The 26,378-nt window shown below is 43.8% G+C and overlaps 1 protein-coding gene across 3 annotated transcripts in view; it reads right to left on the minus strand.

The window, feature by feature from the left end:
* SGCD (sarcoglycan delta) overlaps nt 1-26,378 on the minus strand; it is a 352,116-nt gene that overhangs the window by 320,521 nt on the left and 5,217 nt on the right. Inside the window, exon 1 of one of the 3 annotated variants that reach the window (XM_029997977.1) lies at nt 25,333-25,439. The exons of 1 other annotated variant lie outside the window; for it this stretch is intronic. The gene's annotated coding sequence lies outside the window, so the exon portion shown is untranslated. Of the gene's footprint in view, nt 1-4,161; nt 4,336-25,332; nt 25,440-26,378 lie in introns of those variants that run through there. One more of the 3 variants, XM_029997979.1, reaches the window with a different exon arrangement.

Here is a 26,378-nt window from a genome sequence, read left to right on the forward strand (position 1 = left end):
GATCGCTTTCTGGGCTTTTAACGACCCATATTTCCAAATACAGCTTCTTCAAAACAGATTACAGAACAGCAACATCACTTTAATTTGCAGCAGTAGGTAGGTAATGTATGATAATATCATAATACTTCAAGTAACATATTTTACTTCTCTTATTTAATAAGAAAAAGAAAGCATATTAAGAATGCAAATACCTTATGCATTTGCACATCCTTTCCTTCCTCTGTATCTGCTTCCTCACAGCAGTATCTAGCCCCGAAGAGAACACCTAGCAACACACTTTGTTGCCATTGTTCTTCCCAGAAACAGATAATGTGTTTTTATATGGTTACAGAATTCAGTCTTAGTGAGGCCCTTAAGTAGTAAAGCACATCTTTAAGTGAAATGATTTATTGTCAACTCCTAGGGACTCGCAACCTAGCACTGAATAGAGGTTTTATCACTGAAATGCAGACAGTAAAGGGAATTACTCAGAAAAAACTTCCTCTCCCACATCACGATACCTTTTTTTTTTTTTTAACACCAAATGCTTTTATCTGGATTGGGAAGGGGCAGGAAGGTTTAATGCAGCAGCTTTCAAACACTGACCTCAGAATGGAAGACTCTTTTCCCTAAGTTCATATTCTGACTTTACACCGTGCCCTGCATATACTTGCTGTACATATTTACCTAATCCATGAATCAACTATTAACCAAGCTATACAAACTATTCAAGTTTTAATGGTATACATTATTTAATGCAGAAAGATCTCAAAGGACAAAAACCTGCAAAAACGTACAGTATTACAGAGAAAGAGAGAACAAAAATGGTTTGTACGAGACAAGTCCAGCTCACAACTACAAATTACACTAGCTCTTGGCTTTGCAGCCAAAGAACACCTGAGCCATCAGTATTCTTAGTCTTAATCCTCTTAAATTTTAAAAATAATTTAAGTGCTATGTTTGATCTAAGTTAATTAAGTCTTTAATTAAGCAATAATCCCTGACAAATCACTGCTATATGCAAACCAATGACCAGTGTGCTAGTCAATTCGACACTGGCATTGTTCAGAACCATAACTTCCCCATCGCTTTCTCAGCCTTTCCTCAAGCAACAGATCAGCTTCAAGAAGTCCTCACCAGCCATAAAATACTTTGAGGCAGGGGCTTGGGGGCAGGGGAAAAAGAGTTATTTGGAGTGAAGTCCCACACATTAGCATTGTGAATTTTCAGTAAGTCCATCACTCGCAACAAGTCAGAAGCTCCACTGATGTAGCAACAAAGAAAAAGCAGTACAGTACCTCCGCATAAAGCCTAGACGACATAGGACAACCCCAACTGTATTTAGCTCTTCAGTCCAAACAGGAGTCACAGCCAGAGCACCAACATATCCCAGTAGTATTAAAATGTATTCATGAATACAGAAGCATTCGCATGCTTGCTAGGAAAAGCTGAAAATAACCATTTGAATTGCTGAGCAGCAGTTTCAATTAATAGGTCTATTTTCCCCATCTATGGGCAGCGGATTTGCTTGCTTAACTCCCATTAATGTTAACAGAGTTGGACTTACAAATCCCTACCCGAGGTGGAATACTGGTGTTCCTACTGCTGCGCCTTTTGGTGAAGTTAAAGCAGAGCAATTCACTTTATTTTAACCTCTGCCCGTTTTGCTTACTCTCTGGGGCTTTAAATGTAAACTTAAAAAATTATGAGCATTACCTTGAGATGGAAATACATTGTTTTGCTTTTTTCAGTTTTTAATCAACAAGCACAGCCATCCCAACAGACCAATTATAAAACAATTCAAATAAGAAAACAAATCTTAATACCAAAGTACACAGATAAGTCAAATACAGCTTATAGGTCAAATTTTTGAGATGAAGCCTTTCCATCCCAAATAGCACAAATATTCCACCGGTTTCTGTGCTTACTCCTTACCACCTCTAATGCAAAAAATTAAGCTCACGCTTCTGAAAGGCAGATTATGCAATAAGAGATACCAATAAAATGGAGGGGGTGGGGAAATAGAGAAAAAAATGAAGTACTAAAGGATTCTGGTCTCAGTCAAACAAGTCAGTGCAGGCAACTCTCAGGCTGCACTTTCAATTATGGTCCAGTTCACTCGGAAGTTCACTATGGGCTGCGTGCCTAATTCTCTCGTACAGACTATAGGCACTAAAATATGTATGACCAGTAGAGGCAAAATCCCAAAGACCAGTTCATCCTCATCAAAAACAGAGTGAGACAGAACATGTCTAATGGAAGACTGAGGACTCATTTCACTCAAACAAAAAGGAAAGCAGCGTGGATGGTAGGATGGGCAAAAACTGGTCATCGCATGGGAAAAAATTTCCCCTGAGCACCACCCCAATGAGCTGTGAACTCAGTTACTGGGCAAATTGAGAGTCCAAGATAAACCAGATACACCGTGCATTGAAATCCAGTCTGAAGTTCATCAGGGCTCTGCCTGCAGCAGACACGGTGCAATGGGTGCGAGAGGCAGCTGCCTTCCCGTCAGGATCAGGAGCGACACGCTGTTCACTGACAGCTTGTCATAACACTGTCTCGAATACTTGGGACTTCCATTTTCAAAAATCTTTTCTATGCTAATGACTTCCTACAGATGTTTTGAAATGTTTTAACTGTTCTGGTTTGATTCAGTGAGCCAGTGATACTGTGATTTGAGGTGAAGGCAGCAAGAGCTGTGGCAGTGAACCCATCCAGGACCTTTCTGGGCATCCAATAGCAACAAGAGATGGAGAAGCAAATTCCCATTCTCCCTGGGAGAGCAGGGTGTGAGGAAAGATGGGAACAGTGTACCGGTGGGACAAGAGCACCTGGTCTGGCTGCGAGTACCTGCCTCTCACAGAAAAGGGAATTTCCATTCTGTACAAAATCTTGCCATTTGGAACTGACTTTTCAAACCAAGCAAGAAGAAAAGGTCAACATTTCTATATACCGGAACTTTTTTAATGTTGATTCAGAAGTATTGACATCTCCCTAACAATATCAAAACAATCTCAAACATAAATACGGCACCGAATAATAAATCAAGAAGTCAAAAGGAAGTCAAGCATAAAACCAACACACAGTGAGTAAACATCCCCCCCTATCAAAACAAGGGCTGAGCATGACATGTGCCCACGAAATGGTTAGCTGTCAATGCAGCTGCATTTTCATCAGAGGCTCCCACTTGTTTCTTCTCCATTTCCTTCCTCGCTCTGCTATTTGTCCATGGCTTGGCACTAGATTTTGTTCATAATGCAGTGCCTGCTCAGCATTTAAACCCTATTGTCCTATTACAGAATAGTAATACTGTCCTCCAGAATAATTTAAACCTCTTCTTCCATTTTTGCTATTTCCTTATATCATACATCATTAAAATTAAGTGTTATAAAGTTGTTCAGGTTTTCTTATGCAGAGCAAAGGTGATCAGAGACTATCAGACAGTAAGGGAGCCAGCCATCATCCTCCTCCCTATTCCATATGCATGATCTTTCTTCTAGCATGACTGACGTACAATGGTCTAAAAAGCAACACAATTTCTCTCTATGACTAATGCAGCTGGGAAGAAACAAGCAGGCTTTTGGGTTCTGCATCCCTTCACCAGACATCTAAGTTGAATACATTTAGACTCAATGCCTCTTAATAAAGGGCAATTATGTTAATCAATGTAAAAAAAAAAACAAACAGTGCAAGACTAAATGACGTAGGATTAGTGTGAATGAAAGGAAGGGAGACTACATGAGATCATTAAGAAAGACTGTGAAGGGCGATGACTTAACACAGAGGCAACAGTTCATGAACAGCAGAAGCCACGGAGAGCAGCGATACCAAGTGAGTTTCTGCCTTTCAGCTACTATCAGTGACAACACCTTCAGTGTGATTTGTCGAGGTGACTTGTGGCCCACCAGGTTGAGAATTGCAAACCAAGTAAGAATCTGCTTCTGGAAGGCTCAGAGCCTTTTCTTTAAGATGTGCCGAGTGCAGCTGATGAAGACGCTCAGATGCATTCAAAGTGCAACAGAAACCAAATGGCCAAACACCGTCAAGTACCACAGAAGACAATATTTTAGACTTTTCACATAAACCAACATTTCTGTTCCCCAGGAAAACCTTCCAATGGGTCTTACTAAGGAACTGAAATAAGGTAAGGATTTTTCTCCCTTTGCAAATACAACTCACCTGAAGCTGGGGAAGAAACCAATCACAAGCTTGACTGCATACGTTTCAGCACAGATGATCTTTCGCACTACGTTTACACTATTGCTTTCTTTAGAGGGACATCACTGCTGTCTGACTTCCTACCTTCTCTCCACACCTCCAGCGGTTAATGAATCATTCATGTGGTGAGATTTTCTGGAAAAGTTAAGTAAGAAATCTTCTGGGTAGAGGAAATAAGTTGTTACAATAACATGCAATTTACTATCTGAATGCTACGCATAGTGTATCATCTTATTTGTATTTCACAGTTAATCTCCCAGCTCACAAAAGTTTTATCGGATTGGAGGCATGTGCTGTATTCCCCTTTATAAAATTTTACAGTCCCTTGCTATTCTCGGGGCTTGTTTTATAGGCACAATTTGCTGCTTTAATCTCACCCAATTGTCATGTTCTAAATCACGGTGTATAAAAATGTCTTAAAAGGAGAGATGCGCTGAAGGGTAGTACTTAATTACACTTACTGCCTGATTTAAATGTTATCTGTGCTTTGCCAAGTGCCAGGCACAGAGTAACCCAGCAGTGCAAATCTGCATAAACTGATACAAGTCATTATTGGGCTTTTAATAGCAACCCTGTTCTCCTGTGCAGCATTCTGATGAAAGCGTATTCCTCCTCCTCCTCTCACATTAGCTTGTGAGAAAATTAAGTAAGGAGGTTGAGGAAGCTGGTAATTGGTAGGGTCTTTCCAGTCACTCTCGCCTAACTTATTTAATTTGATCTCCTTGCAGAAATCTTTGTCAAGACAATTTCACTGGTCATCTTCATGAGTCTAATGTGTGCTTTTCAGTTTCATTAGGAGAGTGCACAGAGCAAACAGAAAATCCATTTGTTTGATGGTTTCCTATTCCTTTTGTAGTACTGCCACTCCAAAAGAGCTTCTCTTTACACCCTCTCCCCCCAAATGCCAGAAATCAAACAAACAAAGAAACAAATTAAAAATACCACCAAAATGCCAGGCAATTAATGTTTCGGTTTCTGACCTCCTCCTTCCCCACCCAAGCAAGCACATCAAGGGACTGATTTGCCTCTGCACTAACTACACCAGACATGCAGTTAAAGCCTCTGGCTCAGGGGAGCAGAAACGCAGCTTAGAGCGCAACATATCCAAAGACTTTCTACTTCGTGCTCCGGTCCCCGCTCCAACCACACGTCAGACGGATCCTCACAGGACCACTTCAGCCAGATCACTCTGAACGTGAGGGAAAGCAAGAGAGTGACCTTCTTTGTTTAGGTTCATCATATTTAATGAGCCAGTGGAGGTAGGATAAGTACCACAACTCCCAGTAATCTATCCAGCAGCTTTATTTCTGGTCCGTACCACCAGCATAAATTCAATTCACTCTTTTTTTTTTATTTTTGTTCCCCTGAGTGTGCTGTGCTCATGGTTCAGCACTGCCAAAGTCTAGAAGGGACTAAACCACGCTATTTTGTGCCAAGCAACCAGCAAGTAGACGTGAAAGAACATCACTGAGTCAATCCCAGATACTCAGCAGCTTTCTACTCAAATGAAATTTCTAACTTTGCACAAATTTCAAACAATGTCAGAGCAGTCACAGTTACAGAGTGCTACTCCTTACCCATTTACGTAGCATGGTTCTGATCACAAGACGTTAGCATCGTTGCACGTAAGATAAACTACAACATTGTCCCTTATGGGTATATGAAATATGTACGTGCTGCTGTTACCAGTCACAACTGTGCTTACACTGCCCTTATTTCAGCCTCGGCAAATAAGCAACTGTTTTAAGCAGCCTTCTGGCTAAAGCCTGACAGGGGCAATAAAAAGAGGGGGAAGAAACCCAACTCAGAATGATTAGACATTTTAGCAACTGATTTTAAGCATCTTCTAAAGCCCAGTGGTGTGAAATACTAACGACCCCTCATCTTCACAGAGAGCTGAAGCAATACAACGTTTTATGTGGCAGAAGCAGAACCCCGCAGCAGAACCTGGCCCGAGAAGAGACGGGTACAGCAGCAGCTCTTCCAGCCCAAGGTCAGCGCAATCCTAGCGAGACCCTGGGAGCACGACTGTGCTGTAAGCAGCTCCCAACGTCCAGCCAGTGGATCCCTGCCAACGTGCCTTCCTTTGCACAGAAGAGGAAGGATACGAGGTAGCAAAAAAGCTACGGCATTGGGAAAATGTGTCTCCCAAGAACCTCATTCACTCATTTTCTCTTGAAATGAAGAGCAGTATTTTCCAGACCACTGGTATCTGAAGCCATGTGAAGAAATTCACATCTGTCTCAGGGGATCCCATCACACCTCAGCAGTGATTTTAATTAAAATTTTGATGACAAAAGCGCATAGTCCTCTGCAAGTAATTTAGAGAGTTAAAGATGACGCGTAACTCCGAAGTGCCGGAGACCCACTGAGTTATAAAACTATACGCTTAGAAGTAATGAGATGCCGGCTTCAGTTTGTCTCATGACTGCAAAACATTCCCCAATGTCAAAAGGTTCATTTGAGCAGCCACAGGCTAAAATTTCTCTGGAGGCAGATCAATCTTCCCACTTCCAGGAGCAGCCTCTCCTTCAGAGGGAGAAACACATTAGAGGACTGGTGCAGCAAGAACTTCACTTTTCGTGGTGGTCATATCACCCTCCTAGGAAGACTGGCTCCTCTGATGGGTCTCACCACACTCCTCCTTCCAACACACATACAAAGTTTGACAACTTTGGGACTTCTCATCCCAAATGAATTCAGCTTTTTTTTTTTTCTTTTCCTAAAGTAATAATATTACAGGATTAATTACTTAGTAAGGTCTCTATAAACTCATCTGCCTTTGAAACTTCTACAAAAGCACGAGTGAAATTCCAGAGATAAACAAACACAAACTCCCTTTTAATTAAGCACTGCGCCTCTCTGTAGGGGGTGATGGAGCAAGCAGATGCAGGGGGGATTGCCAATTAAGATACAACTTCTTTGATAGGAAGGGTACAGCCATACACTAGAGGAAAAAGGAGAGGAACTTGCCATCCAAGTCATTATTTTAATTGGCTGCTCAGAAAGATTATGCATTCCCCACATCTGATGCTGCCAAAAAAGTACTACTGATCCAAAATACTAAAGAGCCATCAAAACATGTTCTAAGCTGCTTGTACCGTGTCAGTACGAATGCTACCTGTGCTCCTCACTCATCCTGTTTGAGAAAGTGGTAACACAGGGAGCTAATTCTCAGGGTTAATTAGACAAAGAAACAGAGAACTCTTGGACTTCATTTCCTGTTATTGATCATTATTATTCACTGAACACCAGGCATTCTTAGCAAAAACTTCTTGAAAGGAATGCACAGTATTTCCAGCCCAACTCAGTTTGGGAAAAAAAAAAAAAAAAAAAAAAAGAAAAAGATTAAAAACCATGTGCATAGCTAAAATAAATGCATGAATCAGGATGCACACAGAAAGCGAACCTGAGGATGGACTGGTCATCTTCTGTGTAACTTCCATTGATTTGACACATTGATTTGACATCCAAATATTTTCTGCCTGTTGACCTTTATTTTCTGTGATCCTAATGGTGATGCTGTCATTCTCTCAGCTTCGTTAAAGAGCTGCATATTAACTTTCACTTCTGTTTTTATCTGGTTTTAATGGAAATGCAAATCAGCTTTTGCACGGCTTGTTCCATGCCTCTGTATCCTTTGGGGAGGAAAAAAAAGGCAGGAAACTGAGAAATGGTTTGTTTGATTTGCAGCCTGCTCAGGAATCTTGATTTTTGCCTCCTTATACAGTATGTCTCGACCACAGAGGACAGAGCACTGTGCAGGGAAGAATTCAGGGATGGGAACCCAGAGCTGCTTTATCTGAGCCTTCTTCCCCTGAAGACGATGGCTCTGTCATCCAGTCCTAACAAAACACAACAGCAGATTGGGATTTCACTGCCTCCACTCAAAATAAATGAATGCAACAGAAAAGGACCCCTTGTCTTTGCGAACAGAAGAAGAGCTCCGTTCTTACAGGGAATGGGATAACCAGAACAGGATTGCTGCCTTGGGAAGACAGCCCGGGCTGCAGAGGTAAGCTGGGGCAGAGAAGCTACTCCCTTCTGGTTCTCTCCAGTCAAAAACAGCATCATTACTAAATCTCACAGTTGTACAGAGCAAAAACAATTCTGGCCTTTGTGGATGGACAAAAAAAGCCTGTAAAGGAGAACAATGTAGTCTCAAAGCGCTGCAGGCTGTGAACTGGTTTTTTTAAAGAAAAAAATATGCAATTTGAGAATGGAAGGTGGAAAAGCCACCCCCTTGCTGGTTGGAAGACAGGTCAACAAACATGTTATTTAGACCTGGCAAAAGCTTCCAGGGGCACAGCCCTCCTAAGGGCCATTGTCTCCCTTAACTCTCCCATGAACTACACCCCATTACCCACTCTTCAAAGCATGTTGCTCTACTAATTATAGTCCTCCTTCTCATTTCTAGTCCCAACTGATTCACAGCCAAAGTATATCTTTTATTCTTCCTCCAGTATTTTGCTTTAACTTATTTGCCCTTTTTTTTTTTTTCCTTATTTGTACTCCCCTCCAGTATGTTTTTAATTAGTGATCAAGATTCTTTTCAGCTTTCATTTTCCCTTGCTCATCTCCTGTCAGGGCTCCTTTCCAGGGTTTTCATCATGCCACCAACTTTTCTGTGGTCCTGGACCAGTTTAGGTTCATTCTTTCTCAAGAGAGTGTCACTACGAATACCAGCGCTATTCCAGTGGAGACACCACTAGTGATACTTCCACTGTCATCACCAGAAAAGCCTCACCTGATCTGTTATCTATCTCTGACCTTCCACAGCGTAATTTTAGACAGTGCTCACGGACTGGCCAATACATGCCCTACTCCTCTGTTGCTTTTAACTGCAGAGCTCCCAGCTTACAGGACAAATCCTTATGAGTCCTTCAGTGCACGACCTTACACTCTGTCTTGTATTACCAACAAGAGGTCACTTTTTCAAAGCACAAGCAACTGTCTAAACTGCTGCCATTACAGATCATAAAACCCAAAAAACCCAAAACCTTAAGAACAAAAGCCCTTATTTCCTACTGAGAAAAAAAAAAAAAAAAAAAGAAAAAGAAAAAAAGAAACTAACTCATATCTTTCTCCATTTCTTTCTGGGAAGTGCCTCAATGCCACTGTCAGGACAAAAAAGACAAAAAAATAAGAGGAAACCACCACGATATCCTCCCTCCCCTTGCCTACACTGCAGCAAGTGCTGCATTTTCCCCTTGGGAGCTGCTCACAATCACTGACCCCACGGCACTGGGAGTTCTTTGGGAAGAGACTCTCCAATGCACAACCAATACTGAGTGTCCATCGACCCCCAAGCCCTCTCAAACCACGACAGCTATAGGGAGTGCTGAGGGCCAGACCCCACGCTGAAAGCTTCCCCCACCCCCTCACATTTTCTAGGTACACCACTAGTGCACAGCACTGGTACACTGCTTGTAAAATACACTAAAGCTGGAACAGCTTCATAGTATTACCATACTTGGTTACTAATCAGGATCTGAATAAAATGCCTGAAAAAAGTAAAGGAATTAAGGATATTTAATTTGAGTGAAAAGGTGAAGAAGGAATGTAATTACACCTAATTAATTCCTGCACACGGAAAGTACATCTCCTACTACAGGGCTCCCTCATCTAGAAGAGTTCCAGTGTCTGGAAATCAAAGCCAGATCCACCAAGGCTCAAAATGGAAACAAGATGCAATTTCTCAATAAAGAGGAAAGTGTTTCTATTTTCAGTTTCCTTAAGTAGATCTTCTACCACTTGAATCCATTATCCATATCCATTATCACTAACTAATCCTGGATAATTTTCAAAAGGAAGAAATAAAAAATAAGAGGAAGGAAGAGGGAAATGGTGTTTTCAACGACGCAAAAGGCAAGCAGAGAGAAGAGGTGGAGAATCAGTTCGATCTAGACAGCTAATCTAAACTTCCAAGTCAGGAACCTCATTGCTCGCATATTTGAATCAGGCTCTAAATTCAGAGCTTTGAATCACCCTGTGGAGGCTCTAGCGACTGTATGCGGCCTTGAGGCTCCCAAATTGGATACCCGAACTTGGATGCGACTACAGCTCTTGGCCATCTGATTTTCAGTTAACACTATGGGGATTTGGACACCCAATATTGCTTCTAATTTTTTGCTTAACTGTAGTAACAACAGCCTCAAGTGTTTTCTCTCGTTTTTGGAAAAAGCGATGCTGTAACTAAAGTACACGATACTCTGAACCATCTACAGGCTTACAGTCAAAATTTACTATCTGCAGCATGTTATATTCATATACTTGATATTTCAGCCTCTAAAATTAATATATAGGAAGAGATACATCTTTGCCATAAACATGGACAAAGCAAACTTCATGCCAACAGGATGTGTGCAAACAAAACCACAGAAGTTTTTTTTTTAAAGATATCATCGATGCAAACCACATTGATGACTGGTTTTTGCAGACAGATTTCATAATTCCTTGTTTCTGTCCTTGGCACGGCTATCCTTTGAAACAACTCTTCCATTATTGTACAACTTAAAAAGCAAGCAAGCACCAAACTCTCACCTCTCCCATGCTAACTAAAACTCTCTTAGGCATAGCAGTTCTTGAAAAACAGTATTAAAAGTGACTGAACTTGCACATAGCTCTCACTGGACTTCATCTGGTACAGTATATTGTCAGAAAGCAGAAAATGCAGGATGGGCTCACATTATCTGTAATAAGACAGACAGTCCTTCATTTTAACAAGGTACCACTGCCAATATCAGCCCTGCTGTGTAAAAACCTGCTGCAATGATTTTGTTATTTATACGAGTGCAGTGAAACCCAGCGAGATCGGATGTGATCGAAGGCACCTTCCAGCAGCCGGCACACAGCGCATATTCACGCAACACCTTCAAGAAGCATCTTACATCCCACACACCTCCCACCGCGGCGGCCACCAGGGCACTGCCCCAGCCCTGCCAACAGCTGGGCAGCGCAGCCTGCAACAAGCAAGCACACGCGGAGCCACTCAGCCCCGCACACCTATTTCAAAGTGGGAAAGCAAGCCATTTCGACGATGGGAATAAGAGTTCAGTGATTTCTCCCCAGTGAAATGTTTAAATGTTTCCATCTGCCTTCACAAAGCTGAATGGTTTCTTGACACAGAGAGATGCCAATGCTCCTGGGACCTATTTCTCTTCCAAGTCACCGCAGCACCAGCAAGGGTTGAACGCCATGAACCGACTGGACAAGCAACCCTACAAACTCGAAGTGGGCTTTCAATCTCCACGAACGGATCAACAGGTCAGTTCTCTTTCCTCTCAGCTTCCACACAGCTCTAGACCTCCTCAGAAGCAGGAGAGCTGCCTACCCTTGTTTCTCTGAAACACGTTTCTAACTGACCTCGCTCAAGAACATGTCACACTTCAGGACTTATTTCCATCTGGCACATAGTACTTCCACCCCCCAGTAAAAAAGGCCGATTAAAGTAGTGGTCATCTCTAGAGGGATTATGAAGTACAGCATAAGGACAAGTGATTAGCTCTGGAATGAAATAGAGCAGGCAAACATTGGCTGGCTGGAGGCATAAAAAGCGTGCTGACGATTGCAGGTTCTTCTGTATCCTGAGCTCAGTTGAACTTCTTGTGATCCACAATGGCCTCTTGTTAACTTCCCTTCCATCTGGCTGTCTTTGGGAATTCATTGAAAACAAACCCATGACTCCGGAAAAGCAGGAGTGCAAACACAAGAAAGCTCAAGCGACTCAGTAAGAGAGATGCATGGAGGAAAAAAGAAAGGTTCTTTTCTTGCCACCAGATTAAGGCATCTGCGATTGGAAAGATGCTCCATGGAGCAGCCACCCATTTGGAGAAAACCTAGGCTAGAATTTCAGGTGCTGTAAGACATGGTGAACAATGTCATTAGGCTGCTTGAGTTGGACCAAGAGTGACCCAGCATAGCGAGGACTGACCAGAGCCATCTCTCTCAGTCCGGGGGGAACAACAGCACAAGGACAGCAACACGGGCAGTTTGCATTTGGAAGCTCTAGTCCTGCCACCAGGAGCAACGTCAAAGAACGTGTTGAGTTACTGTCACATTCAGGGCTCTGCCTCCTTGGGATCAAACGACTGGAACTGCGGAAATTTTATTTCTTTCAGCTGCCACCACCCCAGGATGGCTCACGACTGAGATCACAGCTGGTCCGTGAAAGACAAAAGCTGTCTCGCTTCTAACTGCAGGTGTGCAACTGAAGCACAGCAAATCCCAGAAATAACGGAACGAAGAACAACAAAATTAAGTGGAATTATCATCTAATTTTATGTGGAAGTCATCCACTGACTGGCTGTTTCAATTTTATCACAGGATTTTGAGGCTATTACGAGTCTCTTAAAAACCTGCTTCCTGCCAAAACAGGTAGCCCAGGTCTCATCATTAAGAGGATAGTACGTACTTCTACAACAAATGCCCCTTTTTAATGCAAGGTCACCATTGTGGACCAGAGAGAAAATTCTTGATGAGACAAAATTTGGAGACCATGCTGATTTACACCTGACGGTCCTGTAACCTCTGGACAAGACTTTCCCTGCCCTTTGGTGAACAAGATGACAATTTAGCGAGTAAATGCTTTCTGCTGCTACGGCAGAGAGGTTTGATAGCTCTATTAGCCTTGGCACATAAGGTCACAAGGAACACGTACCCACCGTGACCTGGTGCTTCAGGAGAGAGCAACAGTACAAAACAAAAGGAAGGATTCGGGAATAACAGCCAGCCCCTTCTAAGGTGGGTATTTATGAGGACTGTAGTTTTCTCCCACTGCTTTTCATTACAAGACTTCATATATATATATTTCAGATTCTCCTGCTGAGAACATAGATAAGCTTCTAACATTAAATTTTCCATAAAACAGAGTTACAATACAAGGCTAGTGACAAATGCTGGCATCAGAAGCCTGCAGTACTGGTATTCTGTTAGGGTTTTGTAGAGCAATGAACAAAGATGTAGAGAGTAAAATAAAAGCCTCTTCCCAACTTGTAAGTTTATTTCTGGAACCTTTAAAATGTGAAACACGCATTAAAGTTCCTTTGCTGGGCATGCAGATAACCCTACGTCTTGATACTTCTATACACAAGAATGGCTTAAAACTGTAATACAACATTTGGTTTCAGTCAACATTAGTTCTAGTGTTCGATTTATTCCTCACAATAAATACATTAAAGCTTATTACCACTGATAAAGTCTATCTTGTAAACCTCAGGGCACCACTTTGAAAATTTTCATGGTGAAATTCGGCAGTGTCATGCAGTGTAACACGATAACACCATGGTGACATATCAGTGATGCAGATGCATCATTTTCATGATTTCTCATTCTGACCCCACAACTCTGAATAAAGTTGTAACGTTGCAGTTCAGAGCGGAACAACGACAAAAAAAAAAACAACAAAACAAACCACACAGTACCCACAAAACATTATGTAAAACATATCCCACTTCTTTCATTGACTTTCCACAATTCAACATTTCATAAAAAAGCCAAATGTTCAAAGATACAGACCACTGAGTTTAACTTCAATACAAGAAAAATTGATAGAAAATATAATAAAGAATAGTATCAGCGGGTGCATTATATACCCAGGAAGAGTCAGATTATTTTGCAGACAGCAGTTATGCGCAATGAATCCATTAGACTTCCCTGAAGGAGTTAACAAGCACATGAATAAGGTGACATGGTATGCAGGGATATGCACTTAGCTGATGCAGTACATGTGGCTTTTCCCAAACCCTTTAGCAAAGGGTCTCAATCTTAAAAAGAGCCTTAAAAAAGGTAGGCTATGGTGGGAGAGAAAGAAAGGGCATCTTAAAGATCAACAGCTAGCAAAAAAAAGAGAAATAGAGGAAAGAAAAAAGAATCATTTGTCACGATGATGGGAGGCTCTTAACGCATCATCTCAGCATCTGTGCTGAGACCTGCACTAGTCCATATTCCCACTAAAGGTCTGAGAAGCGGGGAGGGAGGTAATGAAGTGCCAAACTTCACTGACAAAACAGAATGATTAAGAGTAGGCAAAATTATAACTGACGTGAAAGCTGCAGAAGAGTCTCGAGACACTGTGATTGGACAGTAAAATGACAGAGTAAATTAAATGTTAATAAATGGAAAATATTGCACTGAAAAAAAAGGAGTACAACTGTCCACATAGACTGACAGGCTCTAAATTAACTGTTCTAACACAGAAAAGAGATGTAGTCATTACAGACAGTTTTCCAGAAACATCAGCCCTGCAGCAACCAAAAAAAAGCAAATCATTTCAGAACTTTTCAGGAAAGGTATCAAGACTGATATACAAAATACCATTATAAAAGAAAATAAACTCATGATTTATCTGCATCTTAAAAACGCATATATTTCTGGTTATCACATCTTTAAAAGAAAACGTACAAAGACATGCAACTGTGATGGATCAGAAGAGTAAAATTATTTCTAAATGGTGAAAAGCCTTATATGTTAAGAATGCATCAGGAATAGAAGTACATTGGGACCCTACAGCTTGAAGAAGAGTCCAACGACCCATGACTGATATATATCACAGACAGAATGCTGGGCTATGGGAGCCTTTTGTCTGACCACCAGAGTTGTTGTTCTTTCTTGTGAGGTAGACGACATAGTAAGGAAAATTTCTACTTTCTTGTGAAGTGTTAGTAGGATAAGCCACAGCATGTTTAGATAAATTGTATTAATTGGGCTGAGATCTGTATGAGACACTTCTCTCATTTCCATCTGCCCTGGAAGCAAAGATATTTAACAAGTAGTTAACCATTCAGCTCACAATGTGCCATAAAATTTTACCTTTAGTGTTATTAGGGTAACAAATGAGAAATATTGTATGAGGCTTGAAATTATGGAGTAGGTTAGATTCAAGTTGCTTCATAAGTTAGAAAAGAAAAAACTCTCCAGAGCCACCCATGCCATCTCCCATCCCAAAAGGGCAGCTCCAAGTTCACCTGGACACTGTATTTTCTATTTCCATCTGAAAAGCTGCACCTTCTATGTTTTTTTTCTCTCTACGGGCTGCAAGCAAAAGGAAGTACTAAACGCAGCGCTGAACAGACAGACATCTAAAATACCAGCTATTATACACAGGTTGGGTTAGAGCACCCTAAGTCCATTAGACAATTTATGCTGTTGTAGCTCATAGATGCAGGTCCAAGCTGGCCGAAAAGCCAAATTCAAGCAGATCAGAAGTTACAAGCATGGGTTCAAGCAGATAAGAAGCTTCCCATAAGTGGAGGTAAATGGAAGGGCCAAAAAAAAGAAGTATTTTGATTCCTCTAAGAACACTCTTGCATAGCACGAGAAGCATATGAAGACCAAGGGGGGTTGTGTGATTAATTATAAAACAGCCTCTTCCCACCTTAAAACCAACCCTTGTTTTCCTGCGACAAGCAATGGGTAAGGATAGAGCTGCTCTGTTACACCATCAGCAGCACATTCACCCTTTGGACCAAGCGTTGGAAGCAATGTATCCACTGCCACCATAGCTTTTCACACCATGTTCATGAGTAACTACCAATTGCTGAAGATGTAAAGTTTGGAGGAAACATTTCTGACTTAAGTTCATTAATCTCTCCAATCTCTCTTAATGCCTCTTCTCTACGAACAAACCAAAATAAAGTAGAATGATGGAAGTCATGACTTACTGTACATTCTGATGCTGAGAACACTCCTACATAGAAACTATTAATTCACTAAATCATATAAGAAACGCTTCTGCTATTTACAAAGCTTCTGTGCTGCATCATTTTTTCAAAAGACTGACTGAACAAATACAATTCCACGGTAGCCAATTAAAAGGGGCCACAGCCCAGGTTTTTAGAGCCACCCTGAGAATGGTCTCCACCTCATTTTTAAACCAGTTTTCATTTTCTAAGTTAGACAGCTTCACTATCCAAGACAGAGTGGAAGACTACTAACAATATACTCATGTACTAAAACTATTCATGGTGTGCCATTTAGATATCAAAATAATAGACTCTTCAGCTGTAAAGATAGACTCAAACACTGACAGAGTAAGGCACGCTTGCTAGTTTAACAACATTGTGCATTCTGGCTTTGGAAACATGTTGTAATATACTGGGGGGGGAACCAGGGACAAAATGACATGCAGCTCCCACCAACATAACAAAGAGAGCAATCTGAGAAAGGTAAAGGAGGTTACTCCCAAACTTTCTGCTCTTCTCTCAGACAGACTCTGATTTTCACTATGCCATACTTTTGCCTGTACTTTCCCCACAAATACCAGCTCAGCCTCACAGGCACTGTTGGGTGTTTCCCTTTGGTTATGATAAAGGCTTGTCTTCTTCAAACTCCAGTACGGACCCCTTCTTTGCTCCTGCACTGAAAACCCCCACTGCACCAGGGGATGCCTGGGACCCACGGACACGCGTCTGCCACAGCCCAGAGGTGTGACTGCAGCTCATGTGCCCCAAGGTAACATCCAAGCATCATCAGCAGATATCGATAGCTGTGCAAATATAACAACATAACATTCCGCCTATTTGAGCTGCCTGCATGCTCCTGGGGGAAGTTGGAGAGGGAAAATACTACCAGTTGCCACCATCCTGACTGACGCCTGCACTAGCAGAGGAAAAAAACAAAAAAACAAAACAAAACACCACCAAAAACCAAACACACAACATCACTACCAGAGTAAAAAACATTATTAGGAGAAGTCTAACCAATCCACTATGAAGAACAAGATCAGCCCAGAGAGTATAAGCAAGAAGTCATGGCAGAGGACCATGTCAGGGTTAAGTCGAAGTCTGTAAGAGAGCACATCCCAAGGTGGTGACACACTGAAGAAGGCTGAAGGACCCCCCATCTCTACGAGGACACACCAGCTATACAACGCATACACCCCACCTCCCTCCTCCAAACTCTTACTTGAGCCATGGGACATGAACCTTCCCTAACAGTGCAGCTGAAAATAAGAACAATGGTAAAGTTTAACTGCAACATTTCTCTGACTCAACTATAATAACTATAATAGCCTCCATGTCAGTAATAAGAAGATTGTTAAATACGCTACTCAAAGTCATTCACCTTTGACTTCACAAAGCTCTCTCAGGAAATACCTGTTAACAGAAAACATCATTACTGTAACACTCAAGAATTAGTGCGTAGGTGCTTTTTGTCCAAAGCGATAAATAAAATGCCCACCTTCAGAATTATTTTCAAAGGGTGAAATTAAAGCATGTAAAAGCGTGTAACATCAGCCTGCATAAGGGTCCATGCCATAACTGACAAAGAGATACCAACTTGGGCAGAGGAATTTAAAGTGCCTGTTGCTCAGCAGCTGAAGAGCTCCGCTGCTGAAGTCAGACAAAAAGAAGGGGAACAAAGAGAACAGGAAAAAAGAGTGAGTATCTAACAGATTTGGTTTTCAGACAACTCAATCAATACATCAAATCTTTCATTCACACTTTCAAAAATCATCATCTGTTGGTAATTAATTTCTGCATGCCTGACAGCATTCCTAGTATTCTCATTGACACCAGTGGCAACAGAACTGGCCTCTTCCCTATTAGCTAACTCAAACCTATAACTTGCTCTTGAATATCCCATTCAGATCTAATATCTCCTTTTAAGTATCCATTTCTGGCAGAGTGTAAAATAATCAACCTATCATCAAAGTGCTGCCGTTTCATCATTACCCCCCCAAAATTAATCATGTTTCAGTACATGCAAGGCAAGCCTTTTGTAGCACACTCTGTTAAGCAGGAACAGATAAAAGTGGATTTCCCAGTGCCTATACTGGAACAGTAATACAGCTAATGATTTTCTACAAAATGCTAGTGCAAGCTCTGTGAACAAAATTGCAAAATAATTCAGCTATTCAGGACCAATGTGTAAGCAGAAAACTGAACTATACTCTGTAAGGGCTACGATTCTTCTTTGGTCTTCTGAACTGAAACAAAATTAAAAGTAGTCAGGTTAAATAAGGCATAATTCTTGCTCTAAAGTTTATTTTGGATTCACTTGTTTGAGAATTCATGTACACTAAAAGATGAAATTTGAAAGCTGGAATATCTGTAAACTTGATAATGTAAAACTGCTAAAATTCAGGGTTACTGTTTTACCTGAGCGTGACAGTAACAACAGTGAATTTTATCCTCCTTCAGACAGATAGCACAAGGTAGAAAATCCACTTACATCCCATTTATATCCATAAAATCAGTTGCAAGAGGAGCAAGGCTGCCCATGCTGACGCTCCAAAAAAAGTTTATGCTTTCTGCATAAACAATTTTGTAATTCAAATATATATAAACAGAGAGATTTACAGGTTATTTTTTTAAGTCATGGAAAAGCTCTCATACCGCACGCCATGGCTAGGCATTTTGTACGCATACACGGACAACTCTCAGTATAGCTGAAGCTTCACTCCCCAACTCCGATCTTCAGATCTCACACTTGCAACAGTCTAAAAGTCAGAAGAAAAGCTGGGGGTTGCTGCAACGCACAGTTTTGAAAGACTTCAAAAAGTTACTGGAGCAAGACAAACTGCGCAAGATTCTTCTATAAAGTCAGGCTAGCAGCAGCCCAATAGCTCAAAACAGCTCTCATTTAATTAGCTATTTGCTATGTATAAGAGAGGCTGTAGGAAATGCCCAGTGCTGCATCCTCATTTGTGTTTCGCTGTGATCCATATAGCAGCAATTCAGTCCTGAGTGAAACAGAGCTCATTATCCAGCAGAGATGAACTCTCCTCAGGAGAGAGGTGTTTCTCCCGCTGTTAATAGCATCAGCTCGATATGATCGCCCCACCGCCTGCTCCTAGCAGAGCACAGCTGATGCGTGAAGGCGATACAGGCTGCTTGTGCGCTGGGAAAGGACCTGGCAGAGCCCGGCTGGAAGCAAGGGTGGAGATCGGTCTCTAACAGGAATGGAAATGCAGACCCTTCATAACCGGTTTTTGCAGGGCAAGTAAGAATTTGAAAGGGAACTCAGGGCTGGTTCTGGTTTGAATTTGTTTTTGCAAGCCAGCGCAGAAGACGAGAGCACCTTCCCTGGGAGGCTGACATTCATCCCTGGCTTACAGGCACCTCCAAACGATGCTCTTTTTGCTTTCCGAGTAGCACATTCCACATTTGCCAGCTGGGCACATTTCCCTGTCTGAAAGAGGGTTAAGACCCTTATCGTCATCCTCTGCAGACTCTCAGTTCATGCTTTAAAAGAACACTTCCATTTATTTAGAAAATGCCCAGTGCAGAGCCAGGCCATGCCCTTTGATCAAGCAGGGGAGAACGTTCGGAGCCCCACTTCACTTAAACTCCTCGCGCTACCGGGGTGAGCGGCTTCATCTGCTCTACCTACTAAAAGCCTCCGTAAATGGCACCTCATTGATTTAAGTGGTGTAAGAGCACTAATACTCTCTGCTCTGAAGAACGCAGCCCTGAAGCCGACCACATCACCCGCTGGGCTGGTGGCAGATGGGGAGTGAGCCAGGTCTCCAAAACACTGCCTTATTCAATCCAATTGCGGGAACTTCCCATCATTTTTTCCCCCTTCATCCTTATCACCTTGCTTTTATCTGGCAGCATTTTAACAGCTGTTTTCTTATCACATTAAACTGACATCTCTGACAAAAAACAAATGTCTAATTTTCCTGGATTTCTGCACAATATGCTACAGGGGAGCAAATCTCTGCTGAAGCATACTCTCTATTTGCCTGAGCACAGATTTTACTCTTTAACCAAATACCTTTCCCATCCTCAAAAAATATCAAATGGGGGAAAAAAAAAAAAAATTAGCAACAATATTTTGCTCAAACTTCACCACCCCCCCAAAAAAACAGCAGGCCAGCCTTCCAGCTAGTAGCACAACTGGTGCAGTGCTGGGGAAGTCAATAAAGCTACGCTGATTTACAACAGTTAAAGATCTGGTCTGGAGATGAGTCATGTGGATTACTTGCTGCTTGAATTTCAACTAATTCAAGGCGTTTGGTTTTGGGTTTTCTGTTTTGTTTATCTCTGGATGTGCTGTAAAGCTTCAGTCACTAAAAGGCCAACTCCAGCATTTCTTCCTAAATATTCAGGAAGGCTCCTTGAATATTTAGGAAGCACTTGGATCTAAGAGATTTTTTCAGGCGTGCTGCTGCTTGGATTTGGACACATCTTTCGGTCTGTTCTCCCTCTGCTGAGCAACCCAAGCACTACAGAGAATAACAGCAAGAGGTCCTTCAGTCCTGGCAGTATTACAAGGGAACAAACTTTATTTCTCAGGCTAATACCAGAAAAAAGGAAAAACAGCCGCGGAGATCTGCTCAGCCCTGCGCTCCCCACCTCACCGGTGGGCAGAGATGTGCACCCAGCCAGGCTGTAGCGCAGGTCTGCCCAGCAGTAACGGGGCTGCTGCAAGCCCCCGCGGTGCAAGTACCTGATTACGTGTCAAAACCAGTACATCAGCTGGTGGACAACGACAGCTATCGGCCAGGCAAACCTCCAGAGAAAGCAGGAAAGGTTTTAACTAAATGGTTAGCCCTGGCTGCCACGTTTCCAAAGAAGAAACGAGCCTGTCTTACTGCTCACGTCTTCCACGCGAGGAACGGATAAAAACACTATACCGACATTTCAGCTGCTGGGGTGATCCTAGCAGATCTTGGCTCATCCCAGCATCGGACAACATCTCCCTGGACACGGTCCCAGCACTGCTCTTCTGCAGTCACGGTAGTTCTCCAACACCCAACCTGACAAACCCTACCATTCCCTTGGGACAAGGGGGGGGGGAATAATAGGAATATTACCATAACCCAATACTACCAGCTTACCACTTTACAATGCATTAGATCCAGGGAGCTTTCTGTGCAGCACCAGATTCTTAAAACCATCATGAAATTAAAAAATAAAAATAATAAAACCCCAGTGTCCCCATCAGATTCTTAGGCCAAACTGAGTGGCAATGCTGAGATTTTATGAAGTTTTCACCTCTATAAGGAAGCAGTATCCTCCCTTGCTAAGCAGACGAGCGGATAATCGCCTTAGTGCTCCATCTTTATGAAAAGCAAGATCCCCCATTTCTCAAAGGCACACCCTCCCCCCCCCCCCCCCCAACACATCCATTTTCAATAGGTCTACTCAAATTCAACAGAACAGCAGCTAAAAATGTCAGAAATGAAGGGGGGTGGTGTAGAAAAGGCTTGACACCAGAATAGCAAGATTTCAAGCATGACCCATCGCCTGGTAACGTCAAAGGGATCCTTCCGAACCATTTCAAAACAAGTCAGATACAAGCCACATCCAGGTGAGCTGTTACTGAGCACAGCTGATTGAGGTAGAGGGGAAGAAAGCGCAGAATTCACAGGGAAAACACACAGATACATGAAACATACGTATACCAGCCCTTGATCAGTGGCCTGGGAAAAGCATTCCTTTGTTTCTTTTCAATATTTAGCCCCAAACTGAAATAAACACCAGCTTTCCCATAGGGTACATCTTAAACCCAGGGCGGGGGGGGGAGCGTAAAAAGTAGTTAAGACCTAAGATTTGTCAAGGTTATTTTAAAAGATATTGCAAAGTTCTTTACTGTATTTAGTAACCTATGACCCAAAAAAGTTGACAAGTTTTCAAACTACTCCAGGCATATTCAGCAAAAATCTCTTATTAAAATCAATGAGAGACAAGCTGTTAGCTGAATGTCGTGCTGGAAAGCTGCAGATGAAATGCAGAAAGCTCCTATGCTTTCACTCCACATCCAAAAATTCAAATATTTTCAGTTACCTCATAAATCAAAGTTTGTCATTAAGCTACACCTAAAGTGCTGTCTTGCCTAAACCTCTGGAAAAGCATCAAAGTAGCTGTTAATTATTTTTTTGACAACCACTCAGGGAACTTTTCCCAGGGGAGGAACCGTCGGCTGGCGCAAATCCTGCCTCCATTACTGTTCTGGGGGCCGATGGTATCGAGGTGTATCTGCTGGTGGCCAGAGACAAATGGACTCCAAGGGCAATAGCGTGTGTGAGCTTTTAGACTGAGATGCTTTCCACTTCAAGCACACCTAAGGGACTCGATGTAAACTGATAACAGAGCCTGGGATTCTCACAAATGAAATAAAAGCACGAGTAGACAACAGAGAAAGTTAATTTTTCACCTAGAGAACTGCAGTGTTAGAAGATTGCCCTGGAGGTTTTAATCAATGCAAGTGAATCTTTTTATATTTTTCTCCAGTATTCCCAAAATAAGTCAATAAGATACCAGCACTTTCTCAGCATAGAGTGACCACTTCCCAGCAAGCTTGAGTTCAAGTCTTTATCAAAAGAACTAAAGAAATGCGTTATGATTTCTAAGAAAAATAACAAGCAAGGGAACAGAAGCAGCAGGGTAACCTTACAACACACGGTAGGTTTTCAGAAAAACTTTCTTTACTTCTTTTATTCTTGAGGATGATTAGAAGCAAACGAAGACTAGTCCAACCAGGCGTTGCTGGTACACAAAAATATCTGCAGCTACCCTGGCCCTTAAGAACAGCAAAACATTTGAAAAATGCACACCACCATCAGACACTATCTAAAGGCATTTCCAGATCCAGAACCTCCTCTCCCGTGAGGGAAGCACACCTACTTGTCCATCTGCTTCATCACAAATGATATAAAGATCCCTATGCATTCAAGCAACTTCTATTGCACCCACCTCATAACCCATCACCTAGAGGACCCGTGCACACGGATTGTGTCCACACACGTCACCTTAAATAAAGGGCAACAGACCACGTTATGTAACACACTTCTATATAATTATAAACACCTGAATAAATGGCCCTGCCTGTCTGACGGTTTGCATACAGACAGTCTCTCTCTCGGCCAAATGAAATGTGGGCAAGGAGCCTTCTCAAGTCATGAGTCAATTTACAATCCCACCTTCAGCTGAAGCCTGGATAATCTGTTTCTCTGAGCTTATAACAAAAAAAAAAAAAAAAAAGTCTTTCCATAATTTCCTCTTTGTAATACTCAGTTTGAATGCACAAAACAAAAGAGCTGTCACTTCTTAAGTTTTAAAAGCTTTAAGCAAAATTAGCTATTCTAAGTTACCTGCAAAAGCAAAGAGGTGCAAGTGAAAAACATCAGGGGCGTACGATTCTTCAAAGTGTTAGAAGTTTCCAGAAGGCACAATAAGGATAGAGTCAACATCCTCAGTGCACTCCAACACAAGAATTTCAAGGACTTCAAGGGGCAAAGACAAAGGTAATTTCTCAGTGGCAACCAGCATATTGCAACAGCTGTACCTATGCTAATCAAAAGGTTTAGAAGCAAAGTTCACACACTGCATTACTGAGAGGTGATGCTCTCAAAAGAGATTTTACTATAAGGAATCTTGCCTGGCTTGTTCCAAAATGATGACTCTTATTTTTCCACTTATCGGTATATTTTTTCCCTCAAACTGGCATTCAAAAATATATTAAAAAATAAAATTTTAAAAAAAAAAAAAGTAGTCTGAAATACAGGAGTGGATCGTCAACAGATATGTATCAACATGAGAAGTCAATGGAATTATGTTAATTTATGCCAAATGAAACACAATCAAGATTTCTCTCCTTTGAGATGAAGCTGGGATGATTATGGTCATTTACAGCAGATGCGACTCCTCATAGCACAGGGCACGAGAGCTCCTTCCCATGCCTATGTAACATCACAGAGCAAATATATCTGTTAGCAGGAGGAGGACTCAGTTCAGCACACTAATGTAGTAACATCCCTGGCTGACCTGTTCTGCCCAGCACACAACTGAGAGTTGTTCATTTTTCTTTTCAATGAGACACTATGCAAGTGTTGATTTAATGGTTCATTCATCAAGCCCTCTGAATATTAAGCAATTCATTTTGACTTAATTTGGACAATTCAATTTCACCCATCCTTTCTCCCCTTGAAAAATGTGAATTGCTGTCTAGGGAGAGCCCGTTTTAAAAGTTGACTTAACAGGAAGTACTTGGATCCGTGGGCTTTGCACCCTTTCATAGTCCGATATATACGTCTATCCGACTTTTTTGCCTTTTACATATTATACCTGAAATTCACAAACGCTAAAGCAAAGACACTTCAACCAGCGTTCTTAATGCTGCAGACCAAAATGCCTCTTCTGCGGTATCAGCTACTCCCTACGAAGACCACCGGAAAATTAAGTGCATTGTCAATACAACCAACAAGCCTGGGAAATTGTGTAATACTTAGGGAAAGGAGCTTCTCATTGAAAATCCATTACTTTCTTCGAAAGTTTTTCTTACTGGATACGTTTTCCCAGGAGGGGGAAAAAAAAAAAAAAAAAAGAAATAATCAACGCAGGAAGCCCTTGAGCTCCAGGCTCTCGTGTAAGCAGCACCTCACACCCCGAAGCCGGCATCTCCGAGAGCTCCCCCAGCGAACCGCAAGCCCCGCTCCGGGGCCGGGGCTGAGCCCGGCGCGGCTGCCCACGACCTGCCCCCCGCACCGGCCCACGGCACCGACCCACGGCACCGGCCCGGGCTCGGGGCAGCCTCCCCCCGGCGCCGGAGCAGCCGCGGCCGCCGCACCTGTTGGTCGGTCGATCGGTCGGTCGCCGACCCCCGGTACCCACCAGGGGAACCCAGCCGCATCCCGGGCGCTCCCACAGCTGCTTTCCACACACACACCCCCTCCCCATTCAGCCAAATATCTGCTTGTTTTCACCTGCTGCTCCCGAGGTGCCGAATTCCCCTCTCCGCAGCCCCCGCACGCTGTTAACATTCAGCCCGTCAGCTCCCTCCTGCCGCCCACCCCCGCCAGCGGCAGCATCTGCGCGGCGGAGCCCCGGCGGGTCACTTCCTAAAGTCCCTTCCCCACGGCCACGGGAGCCTCGCCATCTTCCCCCCCCCCCCAAAGCTCGGCCGAGCCTTCCGGAGGGCCAGCAGCATCCTCCCGCTGCAAAGAAGCCACTTTTCCCGCCGGGAACGCCAATACGGAACCACCGCGCCGCGAGAGGGGGATGCGGGGAGGGGGGGGACACACGGCGACCCGCCGCCGGGCTCGGAGGCGGGGGACGACGACAGCCGAAGCGCCGCGGCTCCCCCCGCGAAGGGCAGCTCCGGTCAGACCCCGAAACTCCCGCCAAGTCCGAGAGCGGGGCAGGGCAGGGCCAGAGCCGGCCGGGTTATCCCCGCGGTGCTCACCTGGACGGCGGGGACGGGCTCGGGGCAGAGCTCGGGCCCCCCTTCAGGAGATCATACCTCCGGGCGCCGCCGCGGCGGCCGCGGGGGTTGGGGGGGGGGGGGGGAGCGCGGGGCCGGCGGCGGAGCGGCTCCTCCGGCAGCGGGGGCGCGGCGCTGCCTCACGCCGCGGCGCAGAGCCGCGCCGCCTCCGACACGCGGCCGCGGCGCCCCGGCCCCGGCGGTGGGCGGCGGGGGGCGGCGGCGGGGGCGGGCCCGGCCCCGGCTGCGCCCGCCCCGCCCGCGCCTCCCCCGGCCCCGGCCGCCCGGCCCCGCCGCGGGGCGCCGCACCCACCGCCGGCGCCTCTGCTGCCCCCAAACGGCTCCCCCGCCTTCCCCCCCTTTAATTTCTCTTCCGCCCCACTCTTCTCCTTTTTCACCCCGCTTTCCTCCCGTTCCCCCCCATTTTCCCATCCCCCCTTTTTCCTGACCCCCTTTTCCACCACCTCCCCCATTCTCCCCCACATTTCTTCCCCCTTCTTTTTTTTTTTTTCCTCCTCCTCCTTTTCCCCCACCTCCCCCATTCTCCCCCACATTTCTTCCCCCTTCTTTTTTTTTTTTTTTTCCTCCTCCTCCTTTTCCCCCACCTCCCCCATTCTCCCCCACATTTCTTCCCCCTTCTTTTTTTTTTTTTTTCCTCCTCCTCCTTTTCCCCACCCCTCTGCCCACCAAAGCCCTTTAGCAAAGGCGACCGTGCCCAGCAGCCCTGCGGCCTTTCTCCAAGAAGATGGCCAGGGGCTGCGGGAAGCGGATGGCCCCGGGGGAACTGGCCACAGCAGCCACGATGTGCAGCACACCCACCCCACGTATCCCCCTCCCCGGGACCTGACCGGACCCGACCCGGGCATGGCTGGCACAGGAGGGTGCTTCCAGGGCCATCCTTCCCTGCCACCCTTGGGAGGGTTAAGATAAGCCAGTGAGGTTTTACCAAAGGATCCAGCAAAAATCAGGGAAGCGAGGTTTATTGTTCTGTTTAATCCCAAGCAGTCCGCCCTGCTTCTGGCTGCACT

This window comes from Aquila chrysaetos, chromosome 22, assembly GCF_900496995.4.
Source record: "Aquila chrysaetos chrysaetos chromosome 22, bAquChr1.4, whole genome shotgun sequence".
In the NCBI taxonomy this organism is placed as follows: Eukaryota; Metazoa; Chordata; class Aves; order Accipitriformes; family Accipitridae; genus Aquila; species Aquila chrysaetos.